This window comes from Rhinolophus sinicus, chromosome 4 (genome assembly GCF_057876585.1).
Source record: "Rhinolophus sinicus isolate RSI-liver-muscle chromosome 4, RSI-T2T, whole genome shotgun sequence".
Lineage (NCBI taxonomy): Eukaryota > Metazoa > Chordata > Mammalia > Chiroptera > Rhinolophidae > Rhinolophus > Rhinolophus sinicus.
This window is the reverse complement of record NC_142504.1, coordinates 72,791,202-72,805,714: the sequence shown is the minus strand read 5'-3', so window position 1 is coordinate 72,805,714 and position 14,513 is coordinate 72,791,202. Positions and strand designations below refer to the sequence as shown.

Below are 14,513 nucleotides of genomic sequence, written 5' to 3'. Positions count from 1 at the left end.
ATTTTCTACAATTGACAGATATTACATTTTGAATAGGAAAAAAGTTAACAGCTTTGTTAATTGGGTTATAGGCAAAAAGATGCAAAATATGGGGCTCAAATAAGATAGAAGTTTAAATCTCTGCAAACTGTGATCACTTTCATGGCCAGTCAATCACAGGGTATCCAGCAGCTGTTGCAGGCCAAGAAGCAGGCTGTGGAGAAGGTATCCAAGCCAGCAACTGCTCTGGGATCCCACAGCAGTTGAAGCACTGAAGTAAAGAAGGATACCCAAAAGAAGATGACCATTCTCAAGACCTATTTCTAGCAGAACAGGAATGAAGTCCTGGATAACCTCTTGCCTTTGTCTGTGACACCCAGCCACAAATCCGTGAAAACTACCGCATAAATGGATGGGAGAAGAAGAAGGCAGTGCCTCTCCCATAAATTGGCGTTTTAGATGCCTCCATGGAAGATGAAGCTTTTTGCAAAGTTATAGTCTTGTGAAAGGCATTAAGTTATTTCTGAATATTACATAGTAGGTCCTTTCACTTTTGGGAGAATAGCAAATCTAGCTTCTTTGTACAAACTTAGAGCTTATCCAACAATTTCATCTTTTTACCTCCTATTTCTTAGAAATTTAAGGATCAATGTTATCTGTTTTACTATACCTTTTAACTCAAGGTGCCAGAAAAATGTATACACGTTTTAAGAAAAGAAAAAACTGTATTAAAATTATAATACTCAATATATACCAATAACAAAAGACGAATACAATTCACGTTTGACCTCTGCAATTACAAGAGGTGCTCAAAGTGGTTACCATCAGTGTAATTTTCATATAGTTTTTTCCTTTTTATAATGTGTATACTTTTTTGGCAACTTCTGTATATATGTATATATATATACACACATATATACAGAAGTTGCCAAAAAAAGTATACATATATATATATATATATATATATATAGAGAGAGAGAGAGAGAGAGAGAGAGAGAGAGAGAGAGAGAGAGAATGTAGATATAGATAGATGATATAGATATAAAGTTATAGAGTGAAATATATCTATACCTCTATCTATCTATCTATCTACGGTATCTATATTTTTTCTTAGATGAAGTAAAAAAATAATTTTTTTTTTTAAGAAAGAAAGAGATTAAATGTTTTTTGGGGTTTTTTCCCCTAAAGTTTTCTTAAAGGTCATGGGCTTTATCTATGAAAAAGTAGTAAATAGTTATTTGTAACCTATGTAAAACAGCAGCCAACCTTAAAATGGTCCTTTCTGGCTAAGGGTTAGAACAATGAATACTAGTATAATTGTTGGGGCTGATTTTAGTATCTCTTAATCAAAAGTACTAGATGATAGAATTCAAGACCTTGTTGCATGTTATTACTTGGTGCACTGATAATCATTTAATAGTAAAGAATCTTTGTCATGCAGAAAAAAATCTCCCCAAACTGTCTAGAGGTGAACGGTCCAGTGTTACAGTGAAGCTGTATTCCACAAAGTTATTCAGGAATCCAGATTTCTTTATCTTTTGCTGCTATTATCTAGGTTGGTGTCCTTTCCACATGGTAGATACTGGCTAAGCTCCACAACCTCATTCTAGCCCACAGGGGTATCCAGGCCAAGTAGATTTGTCTTTAAGGGGATGACTTGGAACTTGCACACTTCATCTTCGTTCACCATGAGCTTCATGACAACACCAGTCGGCAGGGCAGGTTGTGATCTATAATTCCCAGCTATCAGCCATATATACAAGTTCAGCTAAAATTTAGGGTGAAGGGATTATTATTAAAAAGGAGAAGGAAGAATAAGTAGTGGGGATCAATTAAGAGACTCTTTCTCTAGATATTATAAACAAGAGTAGTTGAAATACTGTGATACTGGTACAAGAATAAATAAAACAGCACAACATAGGGAATATAATCAATAATACTGTAGTAACTCTACAGTGTCAGATGGGTAATAGACTTATTTGGGTTATCACTTTGTGAGGTATATAAATGTCTAATCACTGTTGTTTTGTACACATGAAACTAATAATAAAAAAAAGAATAAATTAAAAAATGGAATAGACTAGGAAAACCAGAAACAGCCTCAAATTCATGTAAGATAAATTCATATAAATAAAAGCAACTTTTCAAATTAGGATGAGTGAGAGAATAAATTATTCAGTCAACAATGTTGAGACCTGAATAACCATTTGGGAAAAACAAAGTTGGATTATATAACAAAATGCATTCCAGATATCTTACAGACTTAAAGGAAATATCAATGAAAATGGTGACCAAACTATAACTTCTGCTTTAATTGGTTCCCCGTTCCACAGTTCTCTGGACCTTATTGATCTCAGTTATCTCTTCATTGACCTTTAGCAACCAGAACTGCAAATCATATATCAAATGTAGAAGGCCATGTTTGTATTAGGTTAGAGAGTGCTTTTTATTTTGTTTTTTGTTTGTTGGTTTTTGTATCCTTTCTTATGAAGTGGTCTTTTTTATGTTGATTTTATGTGTTGCTAAATATAGTACATAAAACTAGTAAACCATGTATAAGTTGTAATTCCCAACGGGATATGTGTGTATCTGATTGTATTTGGTGTTTATAAAAATTAGTCTCCAACTCAACAACAAAGAAATAACTTGATTAGAAAATGGAAAACTGACTTGTACAGACATTTCTTAAAGATGGCATACAAATGGCCAACAGGTATATGAAAAGCTGCTCAACATCACTAATAATTAGAAAAATGCAAATCAAAGTCACAATGAGATATTACCTCATATGTCCTACATATTGATAGTAGGATGGCTACTATTAAAACAAAACAAAAATAAAAATATTGGCTAGGATGTGGAGAAATTGGAACTTTTGTGCACTGTTAGTGGGAATGCAGCTGTTATGAGAAACATTATAGTGGTTCCTCAAAAAAAATTAATAAAAATAGAATTACCATATGGTCCAGCAATCCCATTTCTGAGACAAATACTGTAATATTCCACTTATATGAGGTCTAAAAATAATCATATTCATAGAAATAGGAAGTAGAATGATGGTTAGTGGGGCTATAAGGAGAAGGAAATACGGAGTTGTTATTTAATGGATAAAGAGTTTCAGTTTTGCAAGATGAAAAAAGATCTGAAAATTGCTTGCACAATATACTTAATACTGCTGACAGTTACACTTAAAATGATTGAGATGATACATTTTTTTTGGTTTTATGTTTTTTACCACAATTTTTATTTTTTTTATTATTTATTTATTTATTTATTTATTTATTTATTTAGTTTCAGGTTACCACAATTTTTAAAAAGTTTTCATAACAATGTTTTTGTTTTCAGTTTTCAAGAATCAGAGAAAGGGATTTCTTATACCTGAGCTCTCCAACATGGTAACCACTAGCCACATGTGGCCACAGAGCACTTGAAATGTGACTAGTCTTAATTGAGATATACTATAATTTAAAAATACACACTGGGATTCAAAGACCTAGTGCAAAAAATTTCAAATATCTAATAATTTTTATATTGATTAAATGTTGAATGATAATATTTTGGATATATTAGGTTGAGTAAAATATTAAATAATATTAATTATTAAAATAATATTAATTATTAAAATAATAAATTAATTAATAAAATAATATTAATTATTAAAATTAATTTCAACTGTTTCTTTTTACTTTTACTTTGTTAAATGGTGTTACTAGATTTGGCAGAGATTTTGGAGTTATCAGACAAGGAACTTAAAATAACTATGAAAAACATGCTAAAAGACCTAATGTAGAAAGTGGACAACATGCAAGAACAGGTAGGACAACATGCAAGAACACAGATAGAGAGATGGAAATGCTAAAAATGAATAAAAAAGAAATGCTAGAAATCAATACCACTGTGGCAGAAATAAAGAATGCCTTTGATGGGTTCATCAGTAGACTAGATATGACAAAAAAAAAAAAAAGAATCATTGAGCTTGAAGATATGTAAATAGAAACTTTCCAAACTGAAAAACAAAGAGAAGAAAAGAATGAAAGGAAAAAGATGGAACAGAATATCCAAGCACTGTGGGACAATTACAAAAGGTGTAACATGAGTGATTAAAGGGAGAAAAGGAGAAAAAAAGAAAGAAAGAAACAGAAGAAATATTTGAAATAATAATGGCTGAGAATTTCCCAAAATTAATGAGATACCAAACCACAGATCTAGGAAGTTCAGAGAATGCCACAGAGGAGATAGATATAGATATAGATATAGATATAGATATAGATATAGATATAGATATAGATATAGATATAGATATAGATATAGATATAGATATATATTTGTGTGTGTGTTTGTATATATGCAAATCATATTCAAACTGCAAAGATCAGAGATGAGGAGAAAATCTTGAAAGAAGCCAGAGATGGGGGAAAAAGCCACCTTATATATAGAGTAACAAAAATACAAATTGCATTGACCTTTTCTTCAAAAACCATGCAAGCAAGAAAAGAATGGAGTAAACTATTTAAAGCATTCGAAGAAAACACCAGCAACCTAGAATTCTATATCCAGCAAAATTATCCTTCAAAAGTGAAGGAAAAATAAAAACTTTCTCAGACAAGAAAAAGTGAGGAAATTTTTCTTTAGTAGACCTGTCTTGAAGAAATATTAAAAGAAGTTCGTCAGAGAGAAGGAAAATAATATAGGTCAGAAATTGAGATCTACATAAAGAGAATTTAAAGCATTGAGAAATGAAGGTAAAATAAAATATTTTATTTTTCTTATTCTTAACTGATCTAACAGATAACAATTATTTCAAAATAACAACAACAATATAGTGGATGATTATAGCTTATGGATAAGTGAAGTGTATGACAGCAGCGTTATAAGGGATGGGCAGGGGCAATTAGAAATATTGTTACATGGCACCTGCACTACCTATAAAGTGGTACAGTGGTACCTTGGTTTTTTAACGTAATCTATTCTAGAAGACCATTCGAGTTCTGAAATCTTCTAAAACAACCGACAGCTAACCTCAGGATCTTGCACTCAGCGGAAGCCGCATGACATGTTCGACTTCCAAGGTGTGTTTGAAAACTGAAGCATTTACTTCTGGGTTTACAGTTTTTGTAAACCGAAATGTTTGTCACTGGAGACATTCAAAAACCGAGGTACTACTGTATAATGTTATTTGAAAGTGCTCTTAGATTAGTTGCATACGTATATTGTAAACTCTAGGGCAATGACTAAAAAAAATAGAAAGTATAATTAATATACAGTAGTACCTCGGTTTTCAAATGTCTCAGTTGATGAACATTTCAGTTTATGAATGCCTTAAACTCGGAAGTAAATGCTACAGTTTGTGAACACGCCTCGGAGTTGCACATGTCACATGGCTTCCACTGAGTGCAAGATCCTGAGGCCTAGCTGTCGGCTATTTTCATCGGTTTCAGAACTCGAAAGATATTCTGGAATGGATTACATCGAAAACCAAGGTACCACAGTACTACGAAAGGAAAGAAAATTGAATCGTACAAAATGCTCAATTAAAACCAGAAAAGGCAGAAAAAGAATAGATGACAAGAAAAAAAAGAAATAAAGAACAAGCTAATTCATAAAAAGCAGTTATAAATACAGTAACTGTTAATCCAGCCATATCAATAACCACTTTAAATGTGAATGGTCTAAATACACCAATTGAAAGACAGAGACAATTAGGGTGGGTAAAATAATAAGACCCAACCCTATGTTGTCTACAAGAAGACCAATTTAAAGACACAAAGAAAAATAAAGGAATAAAGAAAGATATACGTAGGTTGGACAATTATGTTCGTGAACTTTACGCGGTGGTAAGTTCGTAAATGTAATTGTCCGACCTTTATACTATGCTATCACTGACGAAAAGAAAGCTGCTGTAACTATATTAATTTCAGGCAAATTATCTCCTTCACTGTCTTGGAAAGTACTGCTCATGCCAGTCAGGCCCACAGTTCTAGTAGAAGTGTTTGAGAAAAATCAGAATGTTTATGTGTGTTGACTATTCTTTATGCTTTTACGTTTTATGAGAGAGATGAATCCAGGCAAACGTTAGCTAAGTTGAAAGCAAAGTGGGATGAAATACATTTCCACCAAGGAGATTTTGTAAAGCCTTTCTCATCTGCCCTTTACCAGACAATGGGAGCCAGCCAGATTAAAGTTTGGTTGCTTTCCAACTGAAGCTATTTTTTCACATCCCACACGGGTATCCATCTTAATATTTCACATGTGAGTTTGTGCCATATACCAGTCAGTGAGTAAAAGAGGAGACTCTTCAGGCTTAAGAACATTTTTCAGGCAAGAGGTATGGTATGATTACTTCACCAAGGAACTGAATGAAAGGACATATACCAGAAATGTATTAAGAATCCACAAGACAAGGTAAGGGTAAAGCAGATCAAATATGTGGTGATGGAAGAACTGACTCTGAGTGGTGAACACACAGTTCAACATATAGATAATGTATTACAGAATTGTACACTTGAAACCTATGTAATTTTACTAACCATTGTCACCCCAATAAATTTTAATTTAAAAAAAAGGGGCCAGCCTGGTGGCTCAGGCGGTTAGAGCTCCATGCTCCTAACTCCGAAGGCTGCTGGTTCGATCCCCACATGGGCCAGTGGGCTCTCAACCACAAGGTTGCCAGTTCCGTTCCTCGACTCCCACAAGGGATGGTGGGCTGTGCCCCCTGCAACTAGCAACAGCAACTGGACCTGGAGCTGAGCTGCGCCCTCCACAACTAAGACTGAAACGACAACAACTTGACTTGGAAAAAAGTCCTGGAAGTATACACTGTTCCCCAATAAAGTCCTGTTCCCCTTCCCCAATAAAATCTTTAAAAAGAAAAAAGAAAAAAAGAAAAAAAGAATCCACAAGATAGACCTTCAAGAACCTGCAATTCTTCAACCTCTAAAGCAATCCTCAGGGTACCCACAACTGAAAGCATACTCTTCAATAACACTTCAGGTGTGGCTATGGAGGATAATTGATGGAAGAACCTTCCAGAGGCAAAGCCAAATGCCACAGAGGATGATGAACAAGGAGATTCCTTGGCAGAGTCAGGGTCTAACAGAGAAATACACTTTATTGCCGGGGCAGGGAGACTTTCATCTCAGTGGGCATTATTACATCATTGCAGCAATCTAATGATTGCTGTTTCCCTCCCTTTCTTTTTCTGAAAGAGGATTTTTATGATCTTCTTAATTCACCACTATCTGTTTGGTCGGTGGACGTGGGGAGGATAGATAACTTGTGTTTCAGAAGATGCTTGCATGAAAATATCGTACGTAGTCCTGACGAGGGGAATGCATATCACTCAGAGGTCCTAGATTTTGAACTGAATGGAAGGGCCAAATGGAACTTTGTGTTGTTTCATCTGAACAGGGGGAAAATGTGTTTTATGTGTAGGAGGAAGAGTGAACATGGATATTTGGGTGATCTGGGGTGGACTGTAGCTGAGACTGCTAGTTGCTTCTCTGTATGCACCCTCCCCTCTTCCTCCAACAATAGAATTACCTGAATTTTAGATCAACACATGGTCATTCAACCAAGGCTATATTTCTCAGACTCCTTTGTACCTGGGTTTGACCACGTGCCTTGATTCTAGTTAGTAGGGTGTGAGAAAAAAATCATACATACGATACAGTCTTGAGCTATTAAAAGAAATAGGCATGTCTCTCCTTGGGCATTTCTTCCCAGTGGCCGAGACTTGACAGGTAGCAAGAGCTAAAGCAGCCACCTTAGATTACAAGACAGCAGCCATGGGGGAGGAACAAAATAGAAGAGTCTGCGTCCCCAACACCTCATACCTACCGTATCAGGCCTACAGTGCTTATGTTCAGACTGTGACAAAAGAGAAAATTCTTTCATGTTGATTTGAATGTTTGTTAGAGCAACTCAAGCTTATAGCATAATCTCATTTTATTGTAACTATTTTTCTTAACTACTATTCTTTTTATTATAAGTAGCTAATTATTAATAATAATAGTATCAGCAAATAACAACATGTAACAAGTCTGTACTATAATCCAAAGGCTGGAAATTCAGCCAAGCCTTGCAGGATCTAAAAGAGGAAATAGAGAAGCCATCAGTAATTGAGGTTACTCTCATCTCTGCCTCTACAAACCAGTATATGACCAAATATGATTGCACTGGCTCCAACTTTACATTATTTCCTAAGAGACAGACTGGGACTTCAGTTCTAATTTCAGAGTTAGCAGGGTAGAGAATCTGGCCCAGTTTTGACTAGGGTTCACTAATTCAATCAATCTATAGACTGATGTTGGAAAACAAAGTTCTCAGAAAAGGCTGGTGTCAGTTTTGCAGATAACCTATGGGTCTAATATATGATTAATTTACATGTCTGTCTTCTGTATTACGCTTTGTTGCTAAGGCTGTGGAGAAACAGGAACTCCCATTCATTGCTGGTGGAAATGCAAATTGGTACAACCATTGTGAAGTGGAATTTGGCAATATCTAACAAAACCACACGTGTTTATTATTGACATAGCAATTTCACTTCTAGGAAGTTGTCCCTGGGATACACCTTCAATAAATATGAAAATACATATGCACAAGATTGTTCATTGTAACATTGTTTGTAATTGCAATCTAAATACCCAAATATAACAAGTAATTGAAGTATGGTACATCTATACAATAGAGTACTATAAAATTATTTTTAAAAATAATGATCTCTATAAACTGATATGGAGTGATTCCCAGAATATATTCTTAAATGAAAAAAGAAACATAAAAAAAGTATCTATGGCAGCAGTTCTCAAAATGTGGTACACACACACCTGGGGGGTCCCTGAGACCCTTTCAGGTGGTCGATGATGTCAAAACTATTTTCCTAATAACACGAAACCATTATTTGCCTTTTTTCATTGCACTAATCGTGCAAAAGCAATGGGGATAAAAACTACAGGGCTGTTGCAAATTAAGGATATGGCAAATACTCTTCACTGTCACATGGGAAACAAAAAAAATTTTTCACTTAAGAATTTCCTTGATAAAGCAGTAAAAATTAGTAATTTTATCAAAACTTGACCCTGAGAACAGCTTTTTAATATTCTGTATGACTAAATGGGAAGTATACATGAAGCACTTCTTTTTTAAATTTTTTATTTTATTTTATTGGGGAATATTGGGAAACAGTGTGTCTCTCCAGGGCCCATCAGCTCCAAGTTGTTGTCCTTCAACCTAGTTGTGGAGGGTGCAGCTCAGCTCCAAATCCAGTCTCTGTTTTCAATCTTAGTTGCAGGGGACGCAGCCTGCTATCCCATGTGGGAATGGAATTGGCAATGTTGTTGTTGAGAGCTCATGCTCTAACCAACTGAGCCATCTGGCCATCCCTCTGGAAGCTCAGTGGCAGCTCGTTGTCTTCAATCTAGTTGTAAAGGGCACAGCTCACTGGCCCATGTGGGAATCGAACCAGCAACCCTGTCATTCAGAACTCATGCTCTAACCAACTGAGCCATCCAACCGCCCCAGGAAGCAAGCCTGATACACGCAAATATGATGGTTATATAAAGAAAAAGTATTTCTGCTATTATTTGAGTTACAATCTGAAATAACCACTTTCTCATGGGACATTTTTACTTGAAGGAACAACTAATAGACAAACTATTGTTACTCAGATATAGGTATATGACAGTTTTTTTCTTAAATATGAGTGAATTGAGCCTATTGATTCAAGAAAAACAACTGATAATATATGTTGCTAACAGTAAAATTCAAACTTTCAAGTCAAAGTTAGAATTTTGGAAAAGTCCTATCCACTACCATGGGTTTTTCAGCTTCTTGATACTTAAAGTTTCTTTGATGAGGTCAGAGATTATATCAAATCAAGTAATTTTTGATACTGTACGATGAAATGTGTCAACATTTGAAATATCTACCAACTTCAGTGAGCCATTATTTTCTGAAGGATCAAAGCATGATATTAACAAATCATGCATGGTTAAAAGATACAAAGTATAAAACAGATCATGGATTTTAATGTAACAAAATTTATAAAAGTTCATTGATATGGTTTCAGATTCCACACTGCAACTGATATTTAAGAAACTAGTGTTATTGTGTTTTAGGGTAGTATCAAATAACAATTATTTGAAAAGACTGGGTTTTTTGTTTTGTTTGTTTTTAAAAGATTTTATTGAAGGAGGGGAACAGGACTTTATTGGGGAACAGTGTGCACTTCCAGGAGTTTTCCAAGTCAAGTTGTTGTCCTTTCAATCTTAGTTGTGGAGGGTGCAGCTCAGCTTCAGGTCCAGTTGCCATTGTTATTGCAGGAGGCACAGCCCACCATCCCTTGCGGGAGTCGAGGAGTTGAACCAGCAACCTTGTGGTTGAGAGCACGCGCTCCAATCAACTGACCCATGTGAGAATCCAACCGGCAGCCTTCGGCATTAGGAGCACGGAGCTCCAACTGCCTGAGTCACTGGGCCGGCCCTGAAAAGACTGTTAAAATACTCTTCCCTTTTCCAACTACATATTTGTTAGAGGTCACCTTTTCTTTATATACTTCTACCAAAATAATATACTGCAAAATAATATACTTGACAAAGCAGATAGAGAATTCAGTTGTATTCTATTAAACTAGACATTAAAGAGATTTTTGTTTTTTTCAATCTTTAGTTGCAGGGGGCACAGCCCACCATCCCTTACGGGAATTGAACTGGCAACCCTGTTGTTCAGAGCTCACGTGCTAACCAACTGAGCCATCCGACTGCCCCAAAGAGATTTTTTTAAATGTAAAATAATGTCATCCTTCTTTTTCTCTCTCTCTCTTTTGTTTTTTGTTTGAGAAAATGAAGTTATTTTTTATAAAAATATGTTATGTTGACATTTCAGGAGCTTATTATTATTAATTTTAACTGAGCAAATAAATATTTTTACAATTTCTCAATTTCTAATGCAGAACATATAATAGATATAGCCCACATAACCAAAATCTCTTCAATAATTTTTAATAGTCTGAAGAGGCCCTGAGACTTAAAAGTTTGAGAATTGCAGATTTATAGTATACTACCTATTGTATAATAAAGAAATATACAGATAGCTGCTTATTTTTTTGCAAAAAAGAATCACAGGAAGGAAACACTAGAAACCAATGATCTTGGTTACTCACATGGTGAGAGTAATCTGCAGGCTGACACTTCTCTAGGTAAACCTTCCAATTAGTATTGATTTTGGAAACACACTAATATTTTAAATACTAAAAAAGAATCATAAAATCAAAAGAATATAGGGAAACTATAAAGTGGAATATAAATTTAAAAAATAAACCTAAATGTATTTCAAAAGAATAACAGTCACATTAAAGAGGGTGGAAGAAGAAACTAACTCAAGTAAATTTTGAACATAATATTTTGACCTTATGCCCTCAGACTAAAGAAAAAAAATAAATGAATATTAAATTATAATAGTAGACTTGGTTTTTGCACAACCATGTTTGGTATATTCTAAGATTGAACAAGTAATAATTATTTTGAGAGTAATGGGAAACAGGTTTCTCACTGTCAGAAAAGAATACGATTGTGAAAAGTGGGAAGATTGAAATAAATCCTGTGGTGTTGGACTGAAATGTATCAATATGAATTCTTGGTTTTCAATGTATGTTTTGTGTGTGTGTATATGTGTGTGTATCTGTTCATTCTACCTTTGTCCACTGAAAGGACCTAAAAATAATGACACTCCAGTAGTAAGAAGCACATGCAGGACCCATATCTTAGTTTCTAAATACCATTGTCTACTGAAAATAACTAGGGCTTTTTGGAGAAATGATTGGTTCCAGGGCTGGTGCAGGGAAAATCAATATAAGCCTGGAACATTTTATCATACCAGATAATAAGGAAGTCCTCAAAGAATAATGGAGTCAAGTCAAAAGGATAAGGGGATCAGTTTGAGGAGCTTTCACTAACCAAATACGAGACAATCTGAGCACCAAAATAAATAATAATAGTAATTGGTTATATAACCTACTGAAGAAAAGGACTCCATAAATCTGCAGAGATATAAATAAATAAGCAAACAAACAAATAGGGAAGAAGAAGCTCTTCTGAATAGTAGAATGACAACAAATAAATATAAAAGAAATGACAGTGTTAGAAATCACCAGTTGATAAATATGATAGTAATATTTGATTCAAGCTGGAATCATAATGGGTTAGACACCATTTTAATAAATAAAGTTAACATTACCAGTAAAGAGAAAAGTCAACATTGAAATTATCTGCCTCCTAATATGCACTGAGAAGGGCATAATGTAACTTTTGTGATATAGCTGTCAAAAAATGCACAGCCTTTATCCAACTATGAGGAAACATGAGACAATGCCAAAGTGAGGGTCATTCCATAAAATAACAGGCCTTTACTCTTCAAAAATGCCAAGGTCATGAATGACAAAGACAGACTGTCACAGATTAAAGGAGACTAAAGCGATATGCTAAGTAAATACAATGTGTGATCCTAGGTTTGATCTTAGTCTAGAAATTTTTGCTTTTTTATGAGGAAGATTATCTCACAACTAGCAAAATATGAATCTGGTCCATGTATTGAATAATAGCATTATATCAGTGTTTGTTTCCTAATTTTGATAAATGTATTATGTTAAAGGATGTCCTTATTCTTAGGAAATATGTACTGTAGTATTTAGAGCTCAACAGGCAACATGTCTGCAATTTGTTCTCAAATGATTCAGGGGGGAAAAAGACATATATGTGGGAAACGAGTGTGAGTGTGTGTGTGTGTGTGTGTGTGTGTGTGTGTAAAATAATGAACCAAATCTGGGGAATCTAAGTGGTAAAGAGTATGTGGGAGTTCTTTGTAATATTCGTACCACTTTACCACTTTTTTTATAAGGATGAAATTAGATTGAAATTAAAAATTACAAAAGTAAATGAAAAAATAATGAAAGTCTGACACATGCAATAACGTTGGAGACATGCTAAGTGAAATAAGCCAGATTCTAAAGGACAAATAGTGCATGATTTAACTTATATGAGGAACATAGAGTGGTCAAATTCATACAGACAGAAAATAAAATGGTGGTTGCCAGGGGTTAGCAGGAGAGAGGAATGGGGGAAGTTTAGGAAGATGAAAAACTTCTGGAGCTGGTGATAGTTGGTGATGGTTGCACAACAATGCAAAAGTACTTAATGCCACTGAATTATAGACTTAAAAACGATAAAAATAGTAATCTTTATATTATTTTATGACACATGCAGAAAAGTAAAATGAGGGTTGACAACCCCAGATTAGTATTATGACCCCATAATATCAGCACTCCTTCCCCAGAAGTGATTACAAACTGGTTTCATTTTACAAAAACATTTAAGGAACAACCTCCTTCCCACCACAGATCGTGTAACATCTTGCCAATCAAAGTGAGAAACAGCCTATTTAAATAATAGTTATAAGGTGGCTCGGGAGGTAATTTTAACCACTGTAGTAATTAGCCAACAGTTTGTTTACAGGATAACGCTTCACAAGGATGCTGGTGACACTGAGAAATCAAGCATTTTGCAAGCCTTTCCTTTTTGCACTCTGTGACCTCTGCAGTGTGAACAGGAAAAATAAAGTGAAGTAAAATAGCTGATTTATGCAGTTTAAATTCTGGCACCACCTTGGCCTGAAGTGGGTGCATATTCTCATCTAGGCTACTCATTATTTTTTTATAGTCTAAACAATGGTAAAGTGTTTTCTATACTTTAAGTGTTTGTAGTAATTGCCTGCAGTGTCAACTATCAAGGCACAGTAAATCTTGTCTTTGTTGTGCGGGAGACCCTGCTTGCTGCGCCATTTGTGGTGCGCGGAGGCCTTCTCGCCGCGCCATCTTTCAGGCTGGGCGGCCTGCGGGGTCTCTGCTCCCGCTCCCCACATAACGCAGGATATGGTGAGGCCGAAAAGGAACACCCACGGAGCCATAGGTAGGGGAGTCATACCACTATGGTCTCAGTGGAGGCTGGGCCCACCGGACGCGTGACCTGCCGTCCGCCTTTCTGCCTTTCCACCAACCGACAGGCCGACGACTCTCCTCCACTCTCTCGACTCTCTCGGCTCTCCTCTTCCGCTCTCTTCGGCTCTGCTCGGCTCTGCTGGGCTATCCTCCATAGTCGCAGCAGTTATACCAGCGGCCAACCGGCTAACCGGCCACAGCCTACGGCCAATCAGCCACAGCCGATGGCCATTCACCACCCGAGCCAGCACCCTTTCACGTGAGGCCGAGAGCCTGTAAACTACTTTCTGGGGCTCTGTCCCCACAGTCTTATTTTAATAAACTCAAAGTACCAAGTGAAAAAAATCATTTCCATTTTCACAGGCACAGTAAAATTTCAGAACTTTAATTTTTTAAAACCCGATTAACCAGACTCTTTGCCTCTAATTAATTCTGGAGAAAACTGCAAACTACATCTTCCTAAAGTGTTGCCAAGGTGTCATCATTTCCTATAGAATAAGGGCCCCAACCCCACATCAGTCTAGTAATTTGAGCTTAATATACCTTT

The 14,513-nt window shown here is 35.6% G+C and overlaps 1 pseudogene; it reads left to right on the top strand.

The window, feature by feature from the left end:
• The first annotated feature begins 141 nt into the window (after positions 1 to 141).
• On the top strand, positions 142 to 425 carry LOC109460381 (V-type proton ATPase subunit G 1 pseudogene; annotated as a pseudogene).
• Positions 426 to 14,513: the final 14,088 nt, after the last annotated feature.